This window comes from Artemia franciscana, chromosome 9 (genome assembly GCF_032884065.1).
Source record: "Artemia franciscana chromosome 9, ASM3288406v1, whole genome shotgun sequence".
Taxonomy (NCBI): Eukaryota; Metazoa; Arthropoda; class Branchiopoda; order Anostraca; family Artemiidae; genus Artemia; species Artemia franciscana.
This window is the reverse complement of record NC_088871.1, coordinates 1,953,001-1,967,996: the sequence shown is the minus strand read 5'-3', so window position 1 is coordinate 1,967,996 and position 14,996 is coordinate 1,953,001. Positions and strand designations below refer to the sequence as shown.

General features: G+C 37.1%; 1 protein-coding gene across 8 annotated transcripts in view; it reads right to left on the bottom strand.

Moving 5' to 3' along the window:
* Positions 1–14,996, bottom strand: part of LOC136030873 (tropomodulin-1-like) — a 109,328-nt gene that overhangs the window by 1,353 nt on the left and 92,979 nt on the right. The gene's annotated exons all lie outside the window — the stretch shown is intronic.

Here is a 14,996-nt window from a genome sequence, read left to right as displayed (position 1 = left end):
ATAATATTTATTTGTAACCCACATACATCAAAAAGATAAATAGTGGAGTAAAGACTTGAAGAAAAACAGAAAAAAAAAAAAAAAAAATGTGATACAAAAAAAAAAACGAGAGTCAACAATAGACGTTAATCATACAAACGGATCAGACCGTGGTGAGGCGACAAACGCCGATACGCCGTTTCTGAGAGCTTTTTGTGTAGATCAGTCAGCTTCTCAGTAATGTTCGGAAGATGGAACTTTTTGATTATCTTTCGATTCCTATACCACAGAGGAAGATAGAGAAGAAATTTACAGAAACGGAAATAAGAGGATCGAATATCGCTAATATCTTTTTTCTTAAATATAGGGTAAAGCCCAGAAAGGTAAAGAACAGAATGATCGGAAAAAGTAGAATAAAGCTTACCAAGGGCAATACGATTGTATTTCCCTCGATTGGCAACAATTTTAGAGTAACCAATCTGGATTTTCACTCTAGCATCCCAGACAGCACGCTCCCGAAGAGTTTTAAGATTTTTTTTAAGTGTAATACCCAACCACCGGATCGAATCTACATGAGGGATAGAAAAATTTTGAAAAATTAGAGGCCTAGGAGAAGAGGGAACATTGAAAGAAAGATACTCACATTTATCAACATTAAGCGAAAGACCGATTTTAGTAAAAGAAGAAGAAACTTTATGAACCATCTGCGATAGACTGAGTTTAGACCGTCTAATTAGAAGAATGTCATCAGCATAAGCAAGGTAAGAAATATCACTCAAACCAACAAAACACATAGAAGAAATATTCTCAAGAATACCAGAGATACAAAATTTGAAAATACCATTAGATAACACTCCACCCTGCCGTACGCCCCGACGAACAAGAACATTAGAAAATGAAAGGGCACCATTAGTTTTAATTCGAAGATAAGAATTACTATACCAAACTTTAGAAGAAAAATAACTGAAAGGTTAATACCGTGACTATAAAGAGAGTAAAGAGCCTGAGTATGTACAACACTATCGAAAGCCTTAGAAAGATCAAGAGCACAAATATGAAGACCATACCCTTTAGCCGAAGCATCTTAAGAAGGAAAGCAAGAGCACGGTGAGCGTGCTGGCACCCGATGCCAGACCGAAAACCAAACTGATTCTCCCCGAAATTAGCATTCATACTTATGAAAGGAAGTAGGATGTATTCAAGGATTTTACTAAAATTACAAGCAACCGTGATAGGCCTGTAAGAAGAACAATCCAAAGGAGTCTTACCTCGTTTAAGTACAGAAGTGACAGTTCCACACAAAAAGCTGTCAGGAACGAGGGAACAACAAAGGCACATTTGGAAAAACAACTGTAAATGGAAAAACAAAGACGGGCAATTTATTTTTAGATGATAAGCACTGATACCGTCAATATCAAGAGAACTTGATTTCAATTTCTTAACAGATGCAATTACAGCGTCAACTGAAACGGGAATAACTTGTGCCTGAGTCAGGGAAGGCGGGAGAACCGAATCAAGCAGTTTAGACTAAAGCGCGTGCACTGCATAATTCACTTTGGAAAATATAACTGAATAGTGGTCAGACCATGCGGAAGGCGTAATGGGGCAATTAAGATTTGCCGAATTATTTAATTTAGCTGAATTAATCACTTTGTCCCAATCTTTCTTATTGGTAGGACAGTCTAACCCTGTGTAACGGCTCGATCGCAGACATTTCTTAAACTCACGCTTAGTTTTTTGTTTTATTTCAAACACATTCCCAGCTAATGGTCGACCGTTAGCAACCCATATACGCAGCCACAATTTGGCTTTATTTTTCACACTTTTCAGCTCAGGGTCACACGACCAGATTGGTTTCCTTGTACTTTTCCTCACTCGCTCCTGAGGGACAGCAACCTCCTCAGCGCGTTTTAAACACCACACGATTTGGTTGTAATAATGATTCAGATCATAATTACTTTTAGTAGGACTAACACTTAGCTGGAGTAGATGAAAAGGTACACGTAAAGAACCAAGGAGAATGGCCAGGGTTGAAATATATAACGGCATATTAACATTTTTCCAATTACTCCGCACAAACCATTTAGAGGTAGGAGCACAAGCCTGGTCAGTACTATCTTTTCTAATCGAAAAGCATAGCGATAAAGGAAGGTGATCAATATCTTGCTCATCCTCGTGGACATGCACTGTTGAAGATGTAATGAACGGGGAACAAATCACGTGATCAATATCCGATAAGCAGCCGGAATTATGCACATACGAGAAAGGTAGATCCTTCGCAATTATTCTGTAATCAGGGAGACAATCAAGTAGGTTCACAGTACGAGCAGAATCACGTTTTACATCAGTGTTCATATCTCCAATAATAATAAATTCGTACCCATTTTTGCTTATACTTTGAAGGAGAGTTTTCAAACTAGAGCATGCTTTGGAGAATTTATTAAGCGATGTCATATTCTTCCCATCGTGAGGCAGGTAAGTGTTTATCAATACGGTTTTACCAAGTCTTATAGCCAATAAATGTTCATCAGAGAAATAGCATGACGGAGACAGAAAGCTGAGCTTTTGTTTTATAATACATGCTAAACCCCCTGAAGGCCTTCCAAAAGTAGATTTAGCATTTGTTGTGAAAACAAAGTGGGCGGAACTGCGGCACAGGAAGTTAACCCTCGTTGCGGTCAAAAGATGTTCCTGAAAGCATACAATGTCAAACTTACTGTACAGTTCATCAATGGTCAGGTCCTTGTTTTTCGTCCCATTAATATTGAAGGACACGAGTGATACTGATTCAGACATTAGTTTGTTTTTGGTAACTTGCGACTGACAATTGCTTTCAATTTAGGGCAAGTGAGGCTAAACGAAACATGATCACCTCCACAGTTTGCGCACTTAGGTGACAAATTGCAAGGCGAGTCTCTATCTGAAACATGAGGACCGGCACATCACGCACATTTTGGTGTAACACTGGGACAAGACGACTGGAGATGGTCAGGGGATCGGCAATTGTTACAGCACCGGGGAATCGCTTTGAACTCATAAACACTTAGGATTTCGTATCCTACTTTGAGACCATATCTAAATGCTTCGACTCTTGATGTTGCATCGGAGAATTCAAGTTTTACTGCAAGCGATTTCCCTAGCCTAGAGGCACCAGAAACACCAGGGCACGATATCAGGTGGAACAGCTCAAAATCAGGCGGGATTCCCTTCAGGAGTCCGTAAAACTTCTTGGTTAGAACTTTCGCAGAAGAGCCAGTAAACGCACCAGTCACCGATAAGCGGAAATCTTCAGCAACTGACTTATCTATATTGATAAACAGTTTGTCACGAACGGGACGAATGCTAGTGATTGATTCGTGTCCATCAATCTGATCTATCAGATCTTTTCGTTTTTTTGGGTCCGAAAGGGTAGATGGAAGGTTCGACACAACAATAGTAGCATGCGAGTCGGGAATTGCAGGTTTCGGCAGTTGCGGGTAATTCAGTTCATAAGCATCCAGCTTGGTGGCAACAACCTTGAGTAGTTGTTCCACACGATTCACCTTTGTTGACAGCCTAGAATACGCGACTGCGGGCAAAACCGGGACCTCGGTTGGAGACTTGATCACATAAATCGGAGTTGATACCTCCTCAGAGTCCAGTTTCTTAATAAAATCAAGAATATCTTTCACATTATTCGCAGAAGCTTTAGCACCGATGCGCCGGGGGCAATTATCATTAGGCGCAACCTTCGCCCAAAATTCGCTTTTCGCATCAGCAATAACACCGCATTCAAAAAAGTCTATTGCGTGCTGAATAAAATAGTAGCGTCTTCAATACCTTCTTCCCAGTTGTTTTGCAAAAAGTTCATTACCGGGCAATGCACATACTCGCTGTTATCCATTATGTTATATATATGGCTATCCCCTGAATTCTGGCCTTGTGTAAACATTCCTTGGAATGAACTGAACAAATTCAAAGCTATACTTTTCACAGGTCATGCCAATATAGATACAATTTTGTGCCACTATAATCCTTATTATTGCCAAACGTGCATACCGCTCTTTAATTTTATATGAAAATGTCTTAATTTAATAAGGCCGAAAGTTCAATTTATGCAGCGGACAAAAACTTCAATTGATCCAAGTTATTCAGTGACGTCAGATATTCCACATAGATACTGAATGAATATATTTAATAATTTATAAGACGTAAAAATGTTCTTACTATTTCGTAACTAATGAAACAATTCAGTGTCTAATTAAATCAGAATAAAAGTCCTTTACCAATAACTGGTTTGAAACTGAGATAAATCCTTTATAAAAGAATAGATAGATCTTAACTGTTCAACGACTGAATCAACACTGAAAAAGCTTTCTTTTACCGATAACTGTGCGTAAAAGTTGACCAAAACGTTTTAACGTTTCTTTCATCATAGTCCTAGAAAGTGGGACTAAACCACATTTTATTCATCAAACTATTCGTGCGGTAATTCAAACTAATGCCTAAAACTAGCCCTAGAGTAGACTATTCCTCTGGAAAAATTTTAGCACACCTTCCACAATATTTCAAAGGGCTCACCTTTCAGAGCCATATGACGTTGGTACTTGTCTGTTATAGCGCCTATGTATATAGAAGCTAAGTAGATCCGGTTTTCATTTAGTTTTCAATCTGTATTGAAAGAGAATAGTGTATGACCATGGATGTTAAAATAAAAATTGGTATAATACTTAGAAACAAATTTAGGCTATGTATTTGTACATTAGGGGGTGAGGGTAAAGTATAGCGGGTCTGCATATAATATGTATTAAGTACAATTATTCTGCACATTATTAAGTAAGAATTGTTTTCTAACTTCCCACTATCCATATACTTTACCCTCCCCCCTAATGAACAAAAATATGTAGCCCAAATAATATACTTCTTGTCTATTCTGTCACTTGTCTTGTCTCACACTAATCTGAAAGAAGCTAACGAAGAAAACGGTTCTACTTAGGCACTATAAGAGATAAGTACCTGACGTTTAATCTTTAGAATAAAAGTATAACTTCTGCATACTAGTGCTTCGAGGAAAAAAACCCGTTTAAAGTATTTGCCTTAGAAAGAAAATATAATTTTAAATACATTCACATATCAATAGTTTTATGACTAAAAGATGGCCAAAAGTCCATTATCAGCTTGATAATCTGCTCTGGTGGTTCATCCAATCCACCTAAAGCAACTCTCATTTAAATTTTGAAAATTGGAACTAAAGCGCTGTTTTGAAGCCTTAGAAGCTTCACATCAGAGCCGGATAAAGAGTGATTGGAACGATTGAGCCCAATCGGGCCCCACGTTTAAGAGGGCCCTGTGCTGTTATCAAAATGAAATGAAAAAAAAATCGAAATAGTGAAATATTCTAAACAATTCCAGTCATCGTTTCTTCTGGAGAGACATTATTTTCCTGGCTAAAACCAATAAAAAAGCTGTCTAATATCAACAATGGATCAGGAAAGATTAAATAGTTTAGCAATTATATCGATTGAAAGTGAAGACGCAAGGAAATTAGGTTTTAAAAAGTTTTAGAAGAATTTAGAGAGCAAAACTTAGAAATATGTAAATTCATGCATTCTCATTCGGTGATGTAAATTTAAAAAGGCATTTTCAGCCGTTTCATAATATGCAGAGGACAAAACCGTAAATTAACGTAAGCCCAAAACGATGACTAAAATGACAAAAATGTAAGCTAAAAATGAACAAACGGAACCATCAAATGAGACAAGATAAAGAGAATGACCTGAGAAATATAAATGCACGGGCATTTTCAGCCGCTTGATAATATCCAGATCTCAAAAACGTAAAATAACATAAGCTTAAAATGAGGACAAAAGAGGACAAAAATGAAAGCTCAAAATGAACAAACTGGATCATCAAATGAGATAAGGTAAAGAGAATGGCATGAGAACTGTAAATGCACGGGCGAAAATGAACAACCTAGACCATCAAAGAATGACAAGACCAATCCGAGCAACTAAGGCAAAGGGCACTGTAAAGATGTTAGAAGCAATGATAGACAAAAATGAAGAACAAAGAAATATATGTTAAAACGATAAATGGCACAGTGAATTACAACGACTCGAAAAAGAAAGTAAAGCACAAAAAACCTACGGAAGAATCACAAATGAAAATGAAGAACAAAGAAATATGTGGTTAAAATATATACGAATGCGAGAAAGAAGCAATATGCAGTTAAAAGATAAGCAGCAGCGAAAATTGAACGCAACAGTGGGAATCAGAAAATATCAAAATGCAGGTGAAGAACAAAGAATTGTCGAATTAGCAGACACGCTAAAGCGAGTATCAGAATGTGTTAAAAATGACACTGAAGAACTAATAATTAGGATTTTAGAAGACAAGCGACAACAATAATAAGAATGGGTCGAAAATGAAAGTGAAGGAGAAAGAAATTTTATGTTTCAAACAGTTCGTGGTAACGAACTGTAGTAAGGAGCGACCCGGCTCAATAGTAACCGAAACTCTAAAAAATGAAATTTTGATAGTAAAAATTACATCAAAAGAATTGCATTTTAATGCTGATTTTAAATATATAAGTTTTATCAAGATTAGTTTTACCCATCAAAAGTTACAAGCCTGAGAAAATTTGGCTCATTTTAGAAAATAGGAGGAAACACCCCCTAAAAGTCATACAATCTTAAACGAAAATCACACCATCAGACTCAGCGTATTAGAGAACCGTTTTGTAGAAGTTTCAAGGTCCTATCTACAAAAATGTGGAATTTCGCATTTTTTGCTAGAAGACAGATCGCGGATGGTGTTTATTTCTTTTTTTGTTTGTTTGCTTTTTGTTTTTTTTTCCCAGTGGTGATCGTATCGACTGAATGGTCCTAAAATGTCGCAAGAGCGCTAATTCTAACGGAAATTAAAAGTTCTAGGGCCATTTTTAAGTGACCAAAAAAATTGGAGGGCAACTAGGCCCCCTCCCATGTTCGTTTTTCCCCAAAAGTCACCGGATCAAAATTCTGAGATAGCCATTTTATTCACCATAGTCGAAAAACCTAACAACTATGTCTTTGGGGACGACTTACTCCCCCGCAGTCCCCGTGGGAGGGGCTACAAGTTACAAACTTTGACCTGTGTTTACATATAATTATGGTCACTGGGAAGTCTACAGACGTTTTCAAGGGGATTTTTTGGTTTAGGGAGGATATTTGGGGGAGGGGGGTCACGTGGGAGGATATTTCCATCTACAAAAATGTGGAATTTCGCATTTTTTGCTAGAAGACAGATCACGGATGGTGTTTATTTCTTTTTTTGTTTGTTTGCTTTTTGTTCTTTTTCCCAGTGGTGATCGTATCGACTGAATGGTCCTAAAATGTCGCAAGAGCGCTCATTCTAACGGAAATTAAAAGTTCTAGTGCCATTTTTAAGTGACAAAAAAAATTGGAGGGCAACTAGGCCCCCTCCCATGTTCGTTTTTCCCCAGAAGTCACCGGATCAAAATTCTGAGATAGCCATTTTATTCACCATAGTCGAAAAACCTAACAACTATGTCTTTGGGGACGACTTACTCCCCCGCAGTCCCCGTGGGAGGGGCTACAAGTTACAAACTTTGACCTGTGTTTACATATAATTATGGTCACTGGGAAGTCTACAGACGTTTTCAAGGGGATTTTTTGGTTTAGGGAGGATATTTGGGGGAAGGGGGGTCACGTGGGAGGATATTTCCATGGAGGAACATCTCATGCGGGAAGAGAATTTCAATGAAGGGGGCGCAGGATTTTCTAGCATTATTGAAAAAACAATGAAAGAATAAATATGAAGTTTTTTCTACTGAGAGTAAGGAGCAGCATTAAAACTTAAAACGAACAAAAATTATTACGCATTTGAGCAGTTTACCTACTCGTAATACCTTACTCTTTACGCTAAAGTATTTTTAGTAATTTCAACTATTTATTCTACGGCCTTTGTGATTCAGAGGTCATTCTTAAGGAATTGGGACAAAAGTTAAGCTTTGGTGTAAAGAGCGAGGCATCGACGAGGGTTGAACCCCCTTATATATGCAATGAAAACATACGAATATAGAAGTTCGTTACGTAAGTTACGTATATTTATTACCAATGAAAACTTACGTAAAAAATCAAAAGTTCTAGTTGCCTTTTTAAGCAATCAAAAAATTGGAGGGCAACTAGGCCTCCTCCCTCGCTCCTTTTTTCTCAAAATCTTCCGATTAATTGCAATTAATTAATATGTAAATTTCGTTTTGATTATTTATGTGCGGAGAGCCAAGATCAAAACATGCATTAATTCAAAAACGTCCAGAAATTAAATAAGAAAAAAGTTTTTTTAAATGAAAGTAAGGAGCAACATTAAAACTTAAAACGAACAGAAATTACTCTGTATATGAAAGGGGCTTTTCCTCCTCAAAGCCTGGCTCTTTACGCTAAAGTCTGACTCTTCCTCTTAACTCTACTTCTTAAAACAATAAAAAACAGTAAAACAGTAAACGGACTCCTCCGTTTCCCCGCAGAAAAAGCAGGCAATAGAAGTGATTTGTTTGAAGGTTTCTGCCTGCTTATTCGAATTGCATTGCTTCTTCCACAGTTGCTCCATTGGTTTGGACTGGAGTTTCTCCATTCTCCATTGATTTGGACTGTTATAGGACATCACTTCCTCTCTAAAGAGTTCCACAAACAAATACGAACTCTACTTCAGAAACTCTTTTCAGATACGAACTCTTTTCGTCAAATACGAAACTTGAACTAATGTTTTACTTTAGCTTCATTCAACGTAAGTAATGATCAAACCATCAATAGTCGTAATGCTTTCAGCTTCGAAGAAGCTGGACAAATTTATCAAAAAATCAATATAGTGACACATCCAGCATAGACCCCTGAAGGTGATTTTGAACCACATTCATATGGCCAAATAAACTTTCTTGCTGCTAAAGAACACCTTGCACATCCTTTAAATTACGGGATCCTTCGTAACTAAATGGATTTCCTGGAAGAAATATTGTAAGACACCAACAACTATTCTAAAGGTTACATGAAAGTCGAGGATAATTTAAATCAACCTGTTTTTTCACTGGGGCGATAACCTCGGATAAAAGAAAAGTGACACCGCGAATCAATATCAACAGGAGCCTGCTGCTATATATATATATATATATATATATATATATATATATATATATATATATATATATATATATATATATATATATATATATATATATAAATATATAAATATATATTCGTTATTCTGTGCATAGACGATCAAAATTTCTGTACTAGGGCTCTCTAATTGGCCGAATTCAGTATATTATTTGGATGACCCCCTTTTTATAATTGAGGAATTCTCTCAGGATCGTACCTTTTCTTGAGGGCATTTTAATCTTAGTCGGTTTTTAGATATTTGGAGTCACCATAAAAATTTATTTTGATATGTATAGCATTATCAAAATTACGTTTTTGAAATATGAGTATTAATATCACAAGTTACTCTTTATTAACAGTTCTTTACCAGGAGTTATTTAACAGTGCCAACCTCTTGACCATCTCCACCACCATTTTGATGAAGTTGGAATTTGTTGCGTCTCTGGTTTGATGAATTAAATGGGGATACGTCTGCTTCTGCATGCATATACACAACCTGACGCAAATTGATTGCAAAAATCCATTTCCAATATCAACTGTATGTTTGAAAATAATATAAAGAGCTATTTCAGCTTAGAAAAAAATTGCTTCGTAAAGAGAGGCTCTATATGTAAGACTGAAATCAAGACATCGATTACATCTATGAATTTCGACTCCACTCCACAATTTTATCGAATATACTCTTAGAAATTCTATTAACATTAGCGAATTTAAATATGACTTGTCGATGAATCTCTAGCACAATAGCAGAGTGTTGAAACTTAGATTTGATTATTTTTTAGTGAATTTTATCCTCAAAAAGAATTATTCTGAGAATTAAAAAATGGAGAGTTTAACAAAACAAGAGCTAAGAACTCACATGGCACTTGTGACAAGGTCGGAAAATCAGAGGCTTAATACTGGTCAGGATTTAAAATAAGAGATCTGAGACACGAGGTCCTTCTAAGTATCAAAATTCATTAAAATCTGCTAACCCATTCGTACGCTAAAAACACCTCATTTTTTCTAATTTTTCCTCTCCCTTCAGCCACCCAGATGGTCGAATCGGAGAAAATGACTTTATCAAGTCAGTTTGTGTAGGTCTCTGACACGCCTACCAATTTTTATCGTCCTAGCACGTCCAGAATCACCAAACTCGCGAAAGCACTGGATCCCCCTAACTCCCCCAAAGAGATCGGATCCAGTCCGGTTACATCAATCACGTACATAAGACATTTGATTATTCTACCCACCAAGTTTCATCCTGATCTCTCCACTCTAAGTGTTTTCCAAGATTTCCGTTTTCCCCCTCCAAACCCCCCCCCCCCCAATGCCACCAGATCTAGTAGGGATTTCAAATAAAATCTCTGAGACATGAGTTTCTTCTAAATATAAATTTCATTAAGATCTGGTCACTCGTTCTTAAGTTAAAAATATCTAAATTTAGAAAAATAATTTTTTCCGGTCCCCCCAACTCCCCCAAAGAGAGCGGATCCATTCTAATTATGTCAATCACGTATCTAGAGCTTGTGCTTGTTCTTCTCATCAAGTTTCATTCCGACCTCTCCACTCTAAGCGTTTTCAAACATTTCCGGTTTCCAAGATTTCTGTTTATCCCCTCCAACCCCCTATGACCCCGGATCCGATTCAAATTGAAAATGGAACATCTGAGACGTATAATCTTTCTATATATCAAGTTTCATCAAGTTCCAATCACCCATTCATAAGATAAAGATACTTCAATTTTCACGTTTTCCAAAACTTTGGTTTCCCCTCCAACTCCCCCAATGTCACTGGATCTGGTCAGGATTTAAAATAAGACCTTTGAACCACAATATCCTTTTAAATATCGAATTTTACTAAGATCTGATCACCCGTTCGTAAATTACAAATACCTCATTTTTTCTAATTTTTCCGAATTACCCCCCCTCCCAGCTTCACCAAAAGAGAGCAGATTTGGTCCGGTTATGTCGACGATGTATCTTGGACTTGCACTTTTCCTTCCCACCAAGTTTCATCCTGATCTCTCCACTCTAACCCTTTTCCAAGATTTCTGGTCCCCCAATCCCACAATGATGCGGGATCCAGTCGGGATTTAAAATAAAAGATCTGAGTTATGAGGTCTTTCTAAATATGAAATTTCATTAAGATTAGATCACTCCTTCGTAAATTAACAATACCTTCATTTTTTCTAGTTTTTCAGAATTAACCCTCCCCCCAACTCCCCCAAGAAGAACAGATCCCTTGCGGTTATGTCAATCACGTATATACGATATTTGATTATTCTACCCACCATGTTTCATCCCGATCTCTCCATTCTAAGCGTTTTCCAGGATTTCCGGTTTCGCCCTCCAACTCCCCCCCAATGCCACCAGATCTGGTCAGGATTTAAAATAAGAGCTCTGACACATGTGTTTCTTCTAAATATCAAATTTAATTAACGTCACCCGTTCTTAAGTTAAAAATAACTAAATTTTTCGGAAATTATTAGAAAAACAATTTTTCAGCCCCCTCCCCCGACTCCCCCAAAGAGAGCGGATCCGTTCCAATTATTTCAATCACGTATCTAGAACTTGTGCTTGTTCTTTTCATCAAGTTTCATTCCGATCTCTCCACTCTAAGCGTTTTCAAACATTTCCGGTTTCCAAGATTTATGTTTCTCTCCTCCAACCCCCTATGTCTCCGGATCCGATCTGAATTGAAAATAGAACATCTGAGACATATAATCTTTCTATATATCAAGTTTCATTAAGATCCGATCACCCATTCGTAAGATTAAGATACCTACATTTTCACGTTTTCCAAGACTTCCGTTTTCCCCCTTCAACTCCCCCCAATGTCACCGGATCTGGTTAGGATTTAGAATAAGGGCTCTGAAACACAAGATCCTTCTAAATATCAAATTTCATTAAGATCTGATCACCCGTTCGTAAATTGCAAATACCTCATTTTTTATAATTCCCCCCCCCCCCCCCCAGCTCCACCAAAGAGCGGATCCGGTCCAGTTATGTCAACCACGTATCTTGGACGTTTTTCTTCTCACGAAGTTTCATCCTGGTCTCTCCACTCAAAGCCTTTTCCAAGATTTCTGGTTCCCCCCGCCCAACCCCAACCCCCCCAATGACACTGGATCCAGGCGGGATTTAAAACATAAGATCTCAGTTAAGAATTCCTTCTAAACATGAAATTTCATTAAGATCATATCACTGCTTCGTAAATTAAAAATACCTAATTTTTTCTAATTTCTCAGAATTAGCCCTCCCCCCAACTCCCCCAAAGAGACGGGATCCGTTCTGGTTATGTCAATCACGTATCTAGGACTTGTGCTTATTTTCTCCACCAAGTTTCATCCTGATCCCTCCACTCTAAGCGTTTTACAAGATTTTAGGTTTCCCACATCAACTTCCCCAATCTCACCAGATTTGATCAGGATTTAAAATAACAACTCTGAGACACGGTATCCTTCTAAATATCAAATTTCATTAAGATCCGATTACCCGTTCGTAAGTTAAAAATACCTCACTTTTTCTAATTTTCCGAATTAACCGTCCCCCGAATCCCCCCCCCAGATGGCCAAATCGGGGAAACAACTATTTCTAATTCAATCTGGTCTGGTCCCTGATACGCCTGCCAAATTGCATTGTCCTAGCTTATCTGGAAGTGCCTAAACTAGCAAAACCAGGACAGAATTTGCGATCGCTATATGTCACTTGGTTAATACCAAGTACCATAAAAACTAGTTTTCTTAACTGAAAGTAAGGAGCAAAAACTAGTTTTCTTAACTGAAAGTAAGGAGCGATATTAAAACTTAAAAACAACAGACATTACTCCGTATATGAAAATGAAATAAAAAAAAAACTAATTTTTTTAGCTGAAAGTAAGGAGCGACATTAAAACTTAAAACGAACAGAGATTACTCCGTATATGAAATGAGTTGTCCCCTCCGCAATCCCTCGCTCTTTACGCTAAAGCTTTTAATTGTTTTAAAAGTAGAATTGTGGCAAAGAGTAAAACTTTAGCGTAAAGAGCGAGGGATTGCGGAGGGGACAACTCATTTCATATACGGAGTAATCTCTGTTCGTTTTAAGTTTTAATGTCGCTCCTTACTTTCAGCTAAAAAAATTAGTTTTTTTTATTTAATTTCTGAACGTTTTTGAATTAATGCATGTTTGGTTTTGGCTCTCCGCACATAAATTATTAAAATGAAATTTGTATATTAATTCTTTTTTTGGCTAAATGGCTTTCTCTTAGTTTTGGTCAGACGATTTTGAGAAATAAGCGGTGGAGAAGGAGGCCTAGTTGCCCTCCAATTTTTCGGTTACTTAAAAAGGCAACTAGAACTTTTAATTTTTAACGAACGTTTTTATTAGTAAAAAATATACGTAACTTAAGAATTAACTTACGTAACAAACTTTCATAACGTTATATTTTTATTATGTATACGAGGGGGTTTGTACCCTCGTTAATACCTCGCTCTTTACACTAAATCGTAAGTTTTGTCCTAATTCTTTAAGAACGACCCCTGAATCAGAAAGGCCGTAGAATAAATAGTTGAAATTACTAAAAATACTTTAGCATAAAGAGCAAGGTATTTATCTCCTCCTAAATACTTCGCTCTTTATGCTAAAGTATTTTTAGAACCCCTCATATGCGTAATAATCTCTGTTCGTTTTAAGTTTCAATGCTACTTCTTCCTTTCATTTGAAAAAACGTTTTCATGTTTATTTTTCATTGTTTTCTTATAGTAATGCTAGAGAATCCTGCGCCCTTGTCATTGAATTTTTCTTCCCCCATGACAGATTCCTCCAAGGAAAGATCCTCCAACATAGCCCCCTCTCCTCAGCCCCACCCCCAAACAAAATAAAATCCCCCTGAAAACGTCTGTACACTTCCCAATAACTATTACTATATGCAAACACTGGCCAAAGTTTGTAACTTGCAGCCTCTCCCCCAGGGATTGTGGGGGAGTAAGTCATCCCCAAAGACATAGTTATTATGGTTTTCGACTATGTTGAACAAAATGGCTATCTCAAAATTTTGATCCGTTGACTTTGGGAAAAACATGTGCGTGGGAGGGGGCCTAGATGCCCTCCAATTTTTTTGGTCACTTAAAAAGGGCACTAGAACTTTTCATTTCCGTTAGAATGAGCTCTTTTGCGACATTCTAGGACCACTTGGTCGATAAGATGACCCCTGGAAAAAAAAACAAAAAAAAACAAGCAAACAAACAAACAAATAAACACGCACCCGTGATTTGTCTTCTGGCAAAAAATACAAAATTCCACATTTTTGTAGATAGGAGCTTGAAACTTCTACAGTAGGGTTCTCTGATACGCTGAATCTGATGATGTCATTTTCGTTAAGATCCTACGACTTTTAGGGGGTGTTTCCCCTATTTTTCTAAACAAGACAAATTTTCTCAGGCTCGTAACTTTTGATGGGTAAGACTAAACTTGATGAAACTTATATATTTAAAATCAGCATTAAAATGCGATTCTTTTGATGTAGCTATTGATATCAAAATTCAATTTTTTAGAGTTTTGGTTACTATTGAGCCGGGTCGCTCCTTACTACAGTTCGTTACCACGAACTGTTTGACAGGGGATGTTCCCTTCTGAACGCCCCGCTCTTTACGCTAAAGTTTGACTCTTTCTCTCAATTCTACTTTATTAAACAGTAGAAAACTTTAGCGGAAAGAGCGGGACGTTGAGAAGGGAATAGCCCCTTTCATATACGGAGTAATTTCTGTTCGTTTTATGTTTTAATATCGCTCCTTAATTTCAGTTAAGAAAACTAGTTTTTTTTATTTAATTTCTGAACGTTTTTGAATTAATGCATGTTTGATTTTGGCTCTCTGCACATAAATTATAAAAATAAAATTTGTATATTATTTTTTTTTTTGGC